Below are 14,934 nucleotides of genomic sequence, written 5' to 3'. Positions count from 1 at the left end.
CAAATTTTGTCATATAAGCAGTAGGGAGTAATTTTGGCCCACTCTTGGGGTCACTTTCCATTGGTTTTTGTATATTTTTAGGTTGCCTAGCTAAGTGTAAGCAGTGCACACCAATTCACAGCTCAGATTACTAATACAGTACATCTGTTCAAACACTGCCTTGTCTCTAGAGATTTTGCTTTTCTAAAGCACAGTGAGATGGATTTGGCTGTGCACAGCTGGCCTAGGGAGGATCTCCCATTTGAGAGACATGAAAATGAATTCACTAAGAAAGGGATGTAGGTGTAATATAAGAAATTCTAGCTGTAACTTTGCCTGTACACTTGTGATACTAACCTAGGCCATTTTCTGTTTGAGCAAAGTCATAAAGTAACCACTGTATTTCACTAGATATTTCTTTGGAATTTTTTTGGTATATATTCTGTAACTTGTGATTTTAACCTTTTCTAAATTCTTTGTATAATTTTTTTTTTCATCAGTGATCCACAATTGTTAAGAGTAGAATGGAATTGCTACCAAAATGTGATTTCTTTTGTTTTGAAAGATGAGCATAATTCTTCCAGCTATAGATTGTAGGTATTTTATAGTTTGATTATAAAGTACAAATATTTTATGTAGATAAAATGTAGCCATTTTATACTTGTCTAAACCAGTTACTTTAGACAGGTACAAGATCTGCAGTTTCTATTGCTTGTAAGTGCCTATTTTGCTCTTTCTTTTGCTGAAATTTCATTTAGGAGAAGCAGAACATACTGAGCTTATTGTTATCCTGGCCCTAGCTCAGAAGCAGTGTTAGTGGGTCTCACTGTTCCTGCATCTTATTCACAGTGGTTTTCAGGTTTGATGATGTTTCAGGTCTTTCCTGTAATAGCTGATCAAAGTCTGCCACAGCAGATGGTCACACTACATCTTCTCACTAAAAATGTGATCTCTTCTTTTTCTAAGGTCTCACAGTACCAGAAAGAGTTGTAAGAATTTTATCATGCTTCTGATTTTAGTTATGTCCTACGTTTGGAGATGAATTTCAAAATGCAGTGATGACTTCTTAATCTGATCTTTCTGAATAACTTCTATCATTAATATTTAGACACAAGAATAAACAATTATTTCTGCTGTGTTTTTATTAAGCTATAGGTAAATATTTTATTACTTTGTAAAAATTTCACTCAGATGGAATTCCCCATGTCCTTTTGGTTTTTCCTTCCTTGATTTTAAGTATTTTTCCCTCACCGTGATCTCTACATGATCGGTGCAAAACTACCATGATGTGTTGCATAGGCATCCCTAATTTTAATTGTTTTTCACATGAGATTCTGTCTTTTTTTAAATATCCATTGAATTCAGTGGTGTTAGTGGACCACTTTCCTCTGAGCTATGACTAAAAGTGATGAAAGGGTTGTTCATGTGCAGAAGCATGCACCATTTAGCAGGAGATTCTTTTTGAGGCCAGGAATTGTGGGTGACAAGCCTATGTAAGCCCCTTCAAATTTGGGATGGTAGAATTTTCACCTCAGAGGTGTCCTAACTTGTGGCAGAGCTCTGTGGGACCTGTGGGTACTGAAAACCCACTGGGTTCATCTCTTTTAATAATGCAGTGCATGTTTTTAGGTGGGATCTGCTTTGCACATTCAGTAGTCTTTGGGCTGGGCTCGAACTTGGTGCAGTTTTCCTCCTGATGGGACCTGAAGTTGTGACCCAGGCCACAAACCTGTGCCTCACTGGCACCGTGGCTGCCAGCACCTGCACAGTGTAAGTGTCTGTGGGATGTGCACCTGGACCAGGACCTGGCAACAGCTTCATTCCTGCCCAAAACCAAGCCTAGACTAGCAGTACCTGAATGGCAACAGGTCAGAGCAGATCAAAGCTGATCTCCAGGTGGGTGTCTGAGCTTCAATTCAGCCACGAGCTAAGCTCTGTCTTTACTCCCTCATGCAGAGAAGTAGCTGCCTGCATGAGGCATTACCCCATGCTCTGAGACCTTCCAGGCTGTTCCTGTCTGTAGGAGGCTGTTCTACATCATCAGGCATCTTGTCAAGAGCCCAAATGCACAGTTCTCTGTACCAGATGGGAGTTATGCTCTGGGCTTCAGTCTGTTTGATCTTAAGCACCATCTCTGCTTGTTTACAGTACTCTAATATCTGAAAACTGCAACTTGAAATGATCCACTCAAGTTCTTGTGTGTGATGCCCAGATTTGATACCAACCTGGAAGGCAAGTGACCCAGTTTATTTGGTTTATGCAGCTGGTGTTGTCACCATTTAGAAAGTGAGAGTGCTCACTGTCTCCTAACAATTACTTCCACATTGACATGAATTATTTTTCTGAGGAGAAGGAGTGAGGTCTTGAAGTCTTGCCATCTCCAAGGATCCCCTCATCCATGCTTGAGCTTGAGGGAGAAGAGAAGGCAGCTTGAATCTGTAACTGATAGCACATGCAGCAAAGCACATATCAGAGCTGGCTTCAGACTGGCTGCAAGGTCCCACACCTGTGCCCAGGAGGAGTCCTGCTGACTGCACTCTCTCCTAAAGCCCCTATAAACTTTCCATAAATATACCCCTGTAAATGAACCTCTGTAAAGTTTCTATAAATCCAGTCTTCCCCAGTTTACCAGGCTGCATTCAGGCAGCTGTTTACCTGCTCACATGGCACCTACCTGCTGGTAAAAACCCTGCTGTAGCAGCATCCTTCTTTTCTCGTTCATCCAATTTTCTTTGTTGTAGTTTGCTTATATAAATATTTCCATCATGAAACACAGATTCACCTTTTACTCAGGTTTATCAGGAATTGCCTTAGATTCTTAAGTGGGATTTTTTTAATGCCATATCAAACTTCCTTTTAAAGTTGAAAGAAAAGAAGCTATTAAAACTTTAATGTGTTTGACCTGATAGTTTGGTGCTTGTGTTTTCAGCATGTAACACTATGTTAATGCATCATTACTAAGAGAAGCAATTATTGCAAGGTTTGGATGCCTGATCCATAAGTAAGAGCAGGTGTTTTTTTCCTACGCCTGTTCTCACTTGCACTCTCAGATGTACAAGTTCAGCAGTGCTACTATATCCAGCCTTAATAAACAGGAATGTTACCTTAGAAACACCACAGAAACCTGCTCTTGCAGCAGGCAGGTGCTCAGAGCACATGAAGACATTTATCAGGTAATCTGTCAAACGTAATATTTATGGAAAATACAGATTGTGTGAGACTATGGAATGCATTTCTTAATTAAGTGAAAAATCAGGAATTGTGTGTGTTCCAACCAATTCCTCATGTGTTGTTGTAAAGCATGAAGATACAAGCCCTAACAAATACAAACTTTTATTTCTGGAAGCATAGTCCCTAACTTCCCAAGTAAAGCACATAAATAACAAACCTGCATATCTTGTTTAACCTTTGTTCTTTTTTTTTTTAATGTATTTTTTCATTTGTATTTTTCTTGGAAATTATTGGAGTTTGTAACTGGGACAACCATGTTTTCAAAAGCTTGTGACTGGTTTTTGTAGCAGTATTTAATGGATGGTACCTGAGAGCTGGTCAGTTTTTCTCATATCTCCAGGAAATGGCCTTAGGACCTGAGTTTCATGGTTGTGGGGGTAGGCTGCCACCTTTGTGAAGTGTTCTGAGATCTGCTAGTGAAAAGTTCTGTACAAATCTCAATTGTTGTTGAAAATGTGGTCAATAGTCCCCATTTTCTTCCTCATCACTGGATGGGCAGGTAGCTGAGCTTAGACAGATTTCAGAGCCAGCTCTGAGTACAGTGAGACAGAACTGGGAGCTGGGTGGCTGTGAGCACCTTGCTCTGATCAGCTGCAGGCTGAAGAACAGAGGCTCTGCCAGCTCCATGATATAATTTACATTTTGCTGTAGTTTTGTGTGAAGACAGTAAGTTCTCAGTACAGCAAGACTAGTTTTTGACATGCACAAAAGCTAATAGTCAAGTAAGTGATGTGTTAAGGGAATAAATCACATGGAACTCCATTTTCTTCACAGTGGAAAAAGGCAATTCTTTATTCACAGAACTCCTTTTATACAGTTTTAGAGACCTCGTGTGTGACTCCAATTGGTCAGTAGCTTTCTTGCCAGTTTCTTTATTGGTTATTAACAAGTTATTATCCTGTATTGATTGGTCACTCAATCCCCAGGGTGTATGTGCAGGAAAGGTTGTTTGTGATAGATAGAAAAAGGAAAACTATCTAACAGTGTAAAAACAGTTTATAAAGGCGCTGGTTGTTTTTCACCCAGGAGTAGATTGTTGTGCTAACAAACCGCTCACACCAGGATTGCTTTCACATGGGAACTTGCAAAATGCTAGCTTGATTTAGAAGAAATGACAGGCTAACAGAGCAGGCCTGATTTTATAAGGCTTTTCTTTATAATGTTTCTACTTTACTGCAGCAATGTGTTGTTTAGCAGTAACAGGACAAAGCTGCAGCAGAGACAGCCCGGTGTGTTTCACCTTTCCCGTGAGCCAGGGAAAGGAAATGGATAGATAATTGGAATCTGGGCTTCTCAGACTTGTCCTGCTGCTCCCATGCCACCAGGAGTGAAAAGACTTGTGCAACACCTTGGTTGTTACAGTGAAATGATATTTTCTAGCTCTGTTTTGCAGTTTGTCTTTAGCAGAGCCCAGGCACAGCCGCTTTTGGAGGCAAATGCTATCATCCTGTTGACATTTGTAGGCAGTACTTTGGAAGCTCCTCTTCTTGCTGGACTGTTCCTGTTAAATCATGTGCACATCCCTGGATGCAGGGGGCCAAATCCACTTCTAGAGGGCTGCAACAAGTATCTGTTTCAATGCCTTTGGGGAACCCCAGCCTTCCTGCAATACCTTTGGCACCATCTTGTCCCAAGGAACCCAGGTGTAGGAAGGGGCAGCAGGAGAGCAACCCTTAGAAAAGACACCCTCAGCTTTCCCCCTTCTTTTAGGCCACAGGCCCCAAACAGCTGTAGTTTGTCACATGTGTCCCATAACATGGTGTCCTGATGTCACAGGCCATCTTGCTGCCACATTTTAGGGCTCTAAAAGCACAGGAACCCTGGCAGTGAGCCCACAGTTGGCTGAGTTAAAGCTCTCAGTTTCCAAGGGTGCCTGAAACCAAGAGGTCCGAGACCAAAGCATGTGGCTGCCCTTCTTTGTGGGGAGGGACAGAAGACCCCTGGCTGCAGGAAGCACAGAGGAAGAAGGGGCCAATTTAGATGGGGATCCCACCAGCCCCATGGACCATCTGGCTGATGGTGTGGAGCCCACGGAGGAGGGTGCACATCCAGCACAGTTTCTCTGGCACCAATACACTGTGCCAGGCCTCCCTTCTGTGCCACCTTGGCACTGGTGTCACAGGGGGCACCCATGCCAGCCTCTGGCCATCCTGCCAGCTGACCAGCCCATCTCCCAGCAGCAGCAGCAGCAATCCTTGTGCTCATTGCCAGGGTGGTGTGGGCTGTGCATTGCACTGGATGACTTTTAAAGGTCCCTTCCAACCCAAACCATTCCATGATTCAGTGCTTCAGTATATTCCACCAGTCTGCAGTTGCCTCAGGTTGCAAAGAAACCAAGCAGATCAAGGGAAGCCTAGAGGCTTTCCCAGATCTTGCTGTTTTAAGGAGAATCTGCAAATTGGCACATACTTCACCAAGGAAAGACAGAAGGGCTTTGTATTCATAGAAAAAGTAAAGAGTAGTGGAGTTAGATCTTCCTCCAAAGAATCTTGAAATCCCCTGCTTGATTAGATTATGATAAACTTTTAAAGGAGGTAATTTCCTCAGCTTTCTCTGATACTATTCTATATCTACCTTTGGGAAAAAGGTTAGTAATCCCAAGTTGTTCAGGAATCCTTTAATGGCACTGTCCTCTGCCAGAAAGTGCCCAAATCTTACCAAAGCAAGGGAATATGTACTTTGCTGGCCTAAAATGTGTTATGTGTGAACACTGCAGTTTTTGGAATTATGAGTGGGGCTTTTTGTTTTTTGCAGTATATGATGTATTTTTAAAGTGACCTAAAAATGCACTTGAATAATTAGGAGCTGAAAGTGCAATGACAACTGAAGAAATGTTGCTGTCCACTAAACTCCTGGCAGTGCTCATTCAGAAATGTTTCTGCCCTAAAACCCTGCTACATGGAGGGTGTGAATGACACTGGAGCAGAGGTATGTTGTGGTGTGGGTCTGTATCACATGAGCAGAATTTTCCTGGGTGATGTAAGTGATGCAGGCATTACAATCACTTGTCTATTCATGTTTTTTTCATGGCAGCCTTAAATGTGATAGAGCTCTAAAATTATAGATTATCACAGAAAGTTCAGTCATCTCAAAAGTATGTTGAATTGGTGCCAGTCACATGGAGGAGTTCTATGGAATCATTTCAAAATCCTGCTGGATTTTGTAGATTGCCCAATGGAGATCCAATGCAATTTTTGACTGCTTGTACCTATTTGATGTTCCTATGTCTAAAATTATTTCTAGTGCTTGTGACTGAGCAAAAGATGCTTGTCTCTCTGAAGTTCCACTAAGCCTTAATTTTCATAACTACTTTGAGAAATGGGTCTTGTCTTAGCTGTTTCCATGCAGAATTTGTGTGATGAAAACAGGATTTAAGCTTGGGAATAACTGACTGATGACCACCTCTGGCCTGCTGGGATGCAATCAAGCATCACTTCATGCACAGCCATGCTGCAATGTCAGCACTGCAGTAACTGAGTGTGAATTCAACTTTTGTCAGTGCTAGGTTTGGGACTAGGACATCAGATCATTGAAAAGGCAGACAAGGAAGGTTGTCATTCCCTAGAAGTTGGTCTGAAGTGAAGAGGAAGTTTGCTGGCGTCCCAGTCAGAGCCAGGTTAGAGCTTCTTGGAAACACGAGTAAGATGGAATCTTGAAACCTGGAGCATGAGAGGTTTGGGGCTGGCAGAGGCTGGGCTGTTGCTCCCCACAGGGGCAGGACAAGGAGGACTGGACCTGAGGGCAATGGGGTGGCTTTTCCTCTAGTGCATTCATTGCAAAATCCACAGGCAGGTGTTAACCATGCTTGGAGCAGCAGGTATTCCTGTCTGTCTCAGGGTCAGGCCTCAGCTGATATCCTTACTACAAACCTCTTGTACCTCTTGCAAATTTGCAGAAGCTTGTTTCTACAGCTTAGCAGCCCTCCTCCAAGGGGGTTAGGGATCTCTGCCAAGGACTGTGTTGTATTTTGAAACCCAGGTACTGTGCGCTTCCTTCCACAAATGTGCATAATGTAGCAATATGTAACTGAAACAAGGTTGCTCCTTGGTTCCCCTACACCAAAACCCACAGGGAGAGCACTTCCCCATTCACACACAGCCCCACATACTCTCAGAACATCTGAAGCTTTTTAAAAAGGTCTGTTACTCTAAATTTCTTGAAAATTTCCTGAAAATTAAAAATCAATCCGTTTTCTCGATCTCTGTCAAATTGTAATCTCAGGGAAGTACTTTTTGTGCCCAAAGAGAAGGAGTGTGACAGGAGACAAATGCAGTCATTTACCCTGGCAGACTCATTCTCTGCCTGACCTCACCCCAATGGCATTTTGAGAGTGTGGGCGCATTATTTCGTTCAGGTGAATCACTCAAAATTACCGTTTGTCTGAAAGAGTTTATCAAAAACTAATGGGATTTTGCAGAATATGGCTTCACAATTCTTCATCTAGCAGATTGCTGAGAGATGAAATGAGTCTCTGAGGTATTTATTAACTTCTGTGGGCAGCTCTGAACAGAAGAAAGGCAGAAACTTTTGTACAGGACGTCTTACACTCCTTGTTTATCAGTGAGGAGTTTCTAATGCACAATCAAAATGCCAATCATCTATTTGCCTGCTGCCTATAACACTCTTTGTAACATAAGACTATTTTAATAAAGAATTCAAATTTTTCTAAGACTAAATTTTTAAAAGTTAGAATTTTTAGAAAATTCTTTGGAATTCTATTTTCTGACCAATCAGTGTTTTCTACCAGCTCAGAACACTGGTGGATGCATAGCTCCTGGGAGGTGGGAGAAGGGTTTCTCATGGACTTGCCATGATGCTCACCCTTCTCAGAAATTTTATGAAGCTATTAGAATAGAGTGTCAAGTTTTGATACCAGATGTAATTGTACTCTAGAGGCAAGTAAACATTTAATCCTGAAGGATAGGAGTGTTGAGTAGGCAGGGTAGAGTTTGTCTGTATAGACTACTGCATTCTTTAATGATGCTGGAGCAGGCTAAAGCATATTCTCTGCTTTTGTCTCTACATGCCACAGCACGAGCATGAATCACAGTTGGTGCAGTGCAAATGTGATGTGCAATTGCAGTTTAATTTGTGCAAACTATGTCAGTGAGAGGGAACCCACCTTTCCCAAAAGGGACTCCTCACACTGGGCTTTAGCCAGGACACTTGTTAACTAAAAGCCAGCTGTAAAATTGTGATTTGAATCTTATGCAGATTGTTAGATAGGCTTCATGGAGAAAGGGATGGTGTGTTTGTAATATGTGCTAGACATGTATTGACCATGGTATGCTGTGCCATCAGCTAACACCACATAAACTGAGCCATACCATAAGGGCTTCAACTGATTTTTGCCTTCTCTTTACCTCCTCTCAGGGATATTCTCAAACTGCAAGGAGCAAAGGATTGTGAGGAAAACAAGGGAAGATTGTGTGTCGGACGGGAAATTTCTTCTAACATTCTGTAATTCTGTAATTTTCCTTAATCACCTGTGTAAGTGGTTTGCTTTTAGTTTTGAAGGTTTTTTCTAAACACTTAACAAATAATAATAAAAGCTTAGACAAAGAAAAAAAATAAAAGAAAGCACATTATCACTGTGAGGTTGTTTTAATTTTGATGGTCAACAGAAAGATGTTCAGCAGTGTAAGGGAAAAGCAGATGGAAGCAGCCACTCTAAAATCAGGTAATTTTTTTTACAGTAGTTTTTATCAGAATGTTTCATTTTTAATAGATATTAAGACCTCTTCACAGCATGTTGTAAAGGCAAAATATTTTTAAAGTAGTTTTTTGTTGAGCATTCTGTAAATGGGGAAAGTTGATTGTCACTAATGAAGTGTTTTATGGCTAAGACCATTGCTGGAGTAAAACTGTTGGCTACTTTTGCCTGCAGGTTCTACATCAAAATCCTATATACATTCATTAAGTGTAGTTTCCTCTTTTCTTACTGCTCTTATTCATTAGTGAATGATGCGGGTTCCTTTATTGCATCTTCTTCATCCTGGATCATTATAGGGTCACTAAATGTAATTTTCCCTGTGGGTATATATTAGTTGTTCCTGCTCATTTCACAACATTGTAATTATGGAGAAACCAGAGGTTTCAAATTATGAAAACAGTTTGGTTTAATTTAGATTCAGTGTCAGCCGTAGGGGACAATCCTTTTATGCACCTACTTTGTCGGGTTTGTTTTTTGCTTTGTTTTTAATGGAAAAGGACCTGGATTTACTGCTCCAATACCTTATAGGAGGTAGGAATCTTGTGGCAGTGTCCTTTTTTTCATAGCCAGTGGGTTTTGAGATATTACTGCATTTTGAATGAAATAACTCTTGTTTGACCCGGTAAGTGCAGCTGGGGCCCTGAGCAGGGTGCAGTGAAGGCCACGGTCGGTTCCCCCAAGGGCTGTGCTGTGCACAGGGCGCTGCCTGTGCCGTGAGGGAAAGGGAGGCACTGCTGCTCGAGGCCTCCTGCTCTGAGTTCCTCCTTTCCTCCTTTGAGGGGAGCCAGGTGCTGGCACAGGGATGCCTGCTGCCCAAAGGAATTGTGGTTTTCTCTTGTTGGGAGCAACAGCAGCTTCAAAAAGATGGCAACTGACTCCTCTGATCTTTGGAATGACTACTTCTTTTCTGATCATGTTGGCATGGAGCTGGTTCCCCATCAAGGACAGCTAAGAAAGGACTGTCAATGTTTTCCCTTTCTGAGTTTTCAGGGTGAGGGGTAGCACACCTTGCTTTGCACACCCACTCTCCGTTGCAGCATGTCCTTGTGCTGCTTGTATTCCTCTGATGTCCCAAGGAATGTACAGCTGTGCTCAGGAGGGAGGGCTGCCAGCAGATGCACGTACTTTATCTGAGTCTGAGAGAGATAAGGAGAAGGGGAAATGCACATCTTTCACTGGTCAGTGGCAGAAATGGTCCCAGGCAGGTTTAGTATTACACTGCTCTCACTTGTGTAGTTGGTGTTTAAACCCAAGGATGACAGGTACCCCGTGGTGCTTCTGACAGCAAACAAAGCAGGTACTGAGTACAGATCTGCACACAGTGCTGCTGTTGAAGCTCAGTTGTTTCTGCCTACAGGACACCCATTATTCCAGTCCTTAGGCTCATCAGGAAAAAGCTACAGTGCAAGTGCTGCAGTTGGAACAAATCCCTGAAGTGTCTGAGGGCCAGAAGCCCATTTCACCTCTACCCATGCATCAAAAATGAACTCATGTCTCCAGTGACTCAACTTTCTGCACCAGCAGCCTCCAGCCCTCTCTGTAATGCTCTTATTTCTGGATGGGTCACAGGGGATCCTCTCAGGCTTTTAATCTGTAGCTTATTGTTTAAAGATTTATTTGTTTTGCAAGACTACCGCCAGTGCTGATCACAGGCCAGCAACCATGGGAGGGAGCTGGGCAATTGGAAGAGTTTCCACTCTTTCCCCAATGCTTATCTGTGATGAGGCTGCTTTGAAGGATTCAAGTCATTTGCAAACATCATCTTAAAACTGCAGGTGCTTAATTGTTTGCAGGGGAAATGTGTGAGAGAAAATGAGGTGTAACCAGCAATCCCCTAATGGTACAGAATAGCCTTTTTGGTTTGTTTTTGGGGTTTTTTTTGGTAGGAGTGTCTTGTTTCCATGGCTACCCTTTGTTGAGATTCCTGCTGTTGGGATCATCTTTAATTCTGCAAGTACCAGAGGATGCCCAGCAGTGGGATGGTTTGGTCTCAGGAGGAGATGGGTGCAAGGATTTCCCCTGCACATACAAGCAGCACCTCCTTTGCTGGGCTGTGCTAAACCCTTCTCCCTCACTTTAAAGAAGACAATCTCACATTTCTTTCTGTGCCTTCTTCTCCCTCCAGCAGACTTTTCCACTTCAGGGACACTCTGCCACAACAGGCAAATTAACTAAGCCAAGAAACCTTAAAGAAAACACTGATCTTTTTCCCTGCTGCCAATTCAGGATAGTAAAGCCAAGGGAGCACTGGAATTCTTGCTCTGATCCCTCTGCTTAGTCAATGTTCAGTCTGTATCCTGCTAAAAAACAAAGAGAGCACCAAGCCCCAACCAAAACAAAACAACCCCTGTCTCTTGGAACTGCTCCTAATTGCAAATAGAGATATTAATGTTGATGTTTCTGTCTCATACTTTTCCCATGGGTTTTTTTTCTCCTTTTCTAGATTCTCCCTTCCCCATGCAGGCAACAACATGTTGATGGGATGAAGTGTTAGATTTTGGTTGTTAGTATAGCTGCACTCATATGCCACAGTCTCAGGAGTGTTGGGTTGGAGATGAAGAAGTAGTTCTCTACACATTCACATAAATAACTGCAATTATAGGAAAAAGCTTCTGGAAGCCTCATGGTGGTTTGGTAACACTGGTAACTTCTAAAAGTTTGCTTGGGTGTTTCTGTGAATTTATAAGTGTGTCACACATTGATCACTTGATTCCTCGTCTCTCTTCTGTGCTGAAATTTCATGTTCTTGTCAATGATGTGTGTCCAGAAGCAGTAGACTTCAAACCTATTCATGGGTATTTCTAACTTCTTGTTATCTCTCTCCCTTTGGAACTGATTGAATATGGCTCAGGCTGAGGCTTTCTCCCTTGTCACAAAAAGGAGCAAAGCTGCTTGCAGCCTTTCCTCCTACTTATCTATTTCTGTAGCCATGAGGTACATGAGAAATCTCAGCTTCTATTTTCTTCAATTTTCCGCTAAATTTCCTTTGAAGGTTATCTTCCCTGGAGGCTTCAACTGATCCATTTTCTTTTCATTTCCTTCTCTCTTTTATTTTTTATTTTTTTGGCACTGTGTAATATGTTCATGTAAAGAAGAAAAGAGGGGAGAAGAAAGTATACCTTTCTGCTGGTATAAAAACTCTTCAGTTCTTACTCTGCTTCTGGGCCCTCTGCTTGGAGATCCTAAATACAGCTATGCACCTCTTCTGTGCTCTAAAAGGGAATGCAGCTGTGAAGGATGCTATTTGAAGTAATTTTCCTTATGGACTTTGAATCAGACCCTTTTGTAGGAGATCTGATATCCATATATATATTCATGTAGTCATAGCTCTTTGCTTTATTGATTTAAAGTCAGTTTTAATTATTCCTTACATTTCTAATTCATCTGGAGCCAGTGCAGCTAAACCACATTTATCACATTTTGTGGAGGGTAGTTCCTCTCCTTTTGTAGAGGGTAGTTCCTGCTCCATCAAGCAGGCTGGCTTTGCTCTAGGGTGGGAAATCCCAGAATTGCCAGAACCAAGCAATTGGGTGAGGAGCAGAGCCACACTGGTGGTGGGAGCTGAAATGGAGAGTGCCTGGGTGCTTGTGGTGTCCCAGACCCAAGGCACTGAAGATGGGTTGTGTTTGCACTGTTCTCTCTCCTGATGGAGCTCATCCTCATTTACAGAATTCATTGATGGCATCTTTTCCTGAGCACACTCTGCCTCAGCTTCTACTTTTGCCTTCAACACTCAATGTAAAATTTTCAAGAAAATTAATATTTTGCCAATTTGACCCCACTTTCTCAGCAGCTCTTCTGCACTTCTTACTGTTTTCTGATTGTACCTGAGTGTGCCTGAGAGTTTGGTGAGTATTTAGAAAGCATTTATTTACACATTTCCCAGCATGTAAATAACCAAATGGATGGGTAAGTCACAGTCTGTACCTCAGCACTAATTTGGGGAGATTATTGCATTTCTCCAATTCAGAACCTCTCTTGCCCAAAAATCAACCTTAGACATACTGAGAGCTGTTTGTGTTACAGGAGGATGTGATGCAATGCATTTCAGATCAGCCCTGCTCCTGTCACAGGCTGTCTGAAGGGGCTGCAGGATGGCTGGCACCACAAAGTCTCCTCAGATTCTGGGCACTCTGTGCTGGAACCTCTGATTTAAACTGCACTTTGTGTTGACACCAAGTTTCCCTTGCAGAATGAAGGGTTTGGCCTGTGGATTTCTCAGTTGAAAAATTCCATGAGAAAAGCAAGTTTTTGTTCACAGCAGAGCTAATGTAGCTTTCCTATATATATTTGTGCCTTTCTCACATGCTCATATCCACACTGCTTTTCCTTCTGCTTTTATAACACTTTCTAGTTCCCTTTCTGTGTTTCTCTGGACAAGCAGTAGCATTTTGGCTAATGTAAAGTTATGGAGGGTTTGGCTGGTAGGTCAGTATTTATACCCTTGTTAGTCTGCCTGTTATTTCATAGTACCCATTTTCCTCTCTATGTGACTCCTTGCTCGGGTTTCTGTCCTCCAGCCAGCTGATTTGCATGAAGAAAAAAAATAATCTCAAGTGGTATGTCAAATTTGGCTGGAATTGGTATTAAGTGGAGTATCAGTTTGCTGCTTATGCTGAAAAACTTCTGTGTGCTCCTTTTTGGCTCCAAGTCATCTTATGTTTTATTGAAATTTTTGCCCATGAGCCTTAAAAGATACCAATAATTGAGCTTTCATCCTCATTTTTTTTTTCCTGTGGAATTTTATTTATTCATAGGGGAGCAATCTGATAGCCTATATAGCATGTAGACCATTGGCTATATGGCTTTAGCAGAAGGTCATTGTGCAGAAGATTAATAAAGGTATTTGACTGTGTTGCATTTCCTCTTTATTCATTGTATGAGCAGCGTTGACGTGTGCAGTACACTGATACAGATTGTACTCTTTCATACAACTACACACAGTCCTATTCTCCCTATGTTTTGCCTTTAAAGTGAACCACTTGTGGTGGTGAATGATGTGATTTATTTTATTAATGGTATCTTTGCTGCAGGCTGTAGCATTGAGTCTCTTTGTCCCCATGCAGTCTTTTTTATGACAATGAGAATATATGACTTGGTGTTTGTTTCAGTAACAAGGAGACAACTGTATTTTGCTTGTACTTATTTTTTTCAGTCTCAAATTCTTTGTCCATTCCCAAAATAGACAAAATGGGCTGAAGCATATGCAAAGATCTTCATTTCAAACTTAGAATTATCTATTTGAATACTATTTTTAACATGAGAAAACAGCTCAAGAAAATCAATGCATTCCTTAAGCATATCCTTAGACATTGAAATCAGTCTAAGATTTTGGGGCAAGTTCAGTAACCCCAGCCTGTTAAATTTCCAAAGTTAGCTGGAACTGCATATCACTGTGTTTCTGCACATAAAGAGAGAGCCCAGGCCCCTGCAGAGGTTTTGCTGGGATGGCAAATCCTTGTTGTCTCCAGCTGCAGGAAGGAGTGAGGATGCACTGTATAGGCTGGACGTTGTCCAGAGCATCAGGAAACACTTTCCAAAAGAAAGTGCTTTTCTTGAGCCCTCGTCACCAGGGCTGCCCTTTGGAGCCCTGTGTAAGAAGTGGCAACCCTGCCTGAGCAATTCCTCCCAAACCTCATCCTGCAGCTCTGGCTCAGTGCTGGGTCCAGCCCAGCTCTCATCAGCATCGTTTCCTGCCCTCCTTGGTGCCACTTGGAGACCTTCCACTGCAAATATTGATCCAGCTTACTCCGCTTGGCTTGTGAGATCTGAGGAGATGACAGCATCTGGCCTTCTGGCTGCAGGCTATTACAAATGATTACAATGTGAATCAGATCCTCCACCTGCCTGAGAGGTACCATGTTTGGATTCTTTTCCACCCCCTGCCCACGCAGTTTTTAGCCAAAAGAATCCACCTGGGTAGGGAAACGTGCTGCTGGATGGATCAGGCTGGCAAACACAGTGGTTTGTGATTCTGTCTCAAACACATCTGCTTTTTGTGTTCATTATAT

Source organism: Ammospiza nelsoni, chromosome 6, assembly GCF_027579445.1.
Source record: "Ammospiza nelsoni isolate bAmmNel1 chromosome 6, bAmmNel1.pri, whole genome shotgun sequence".
NCBI lineage: Eukaryota > Metazoa > Chordata > Aves > Passeriformes > Passerellidae > Ammospiza > Ammospiza nelsoni.
This window is presented reverse-complemented; position numbering follows the sequence as displayed.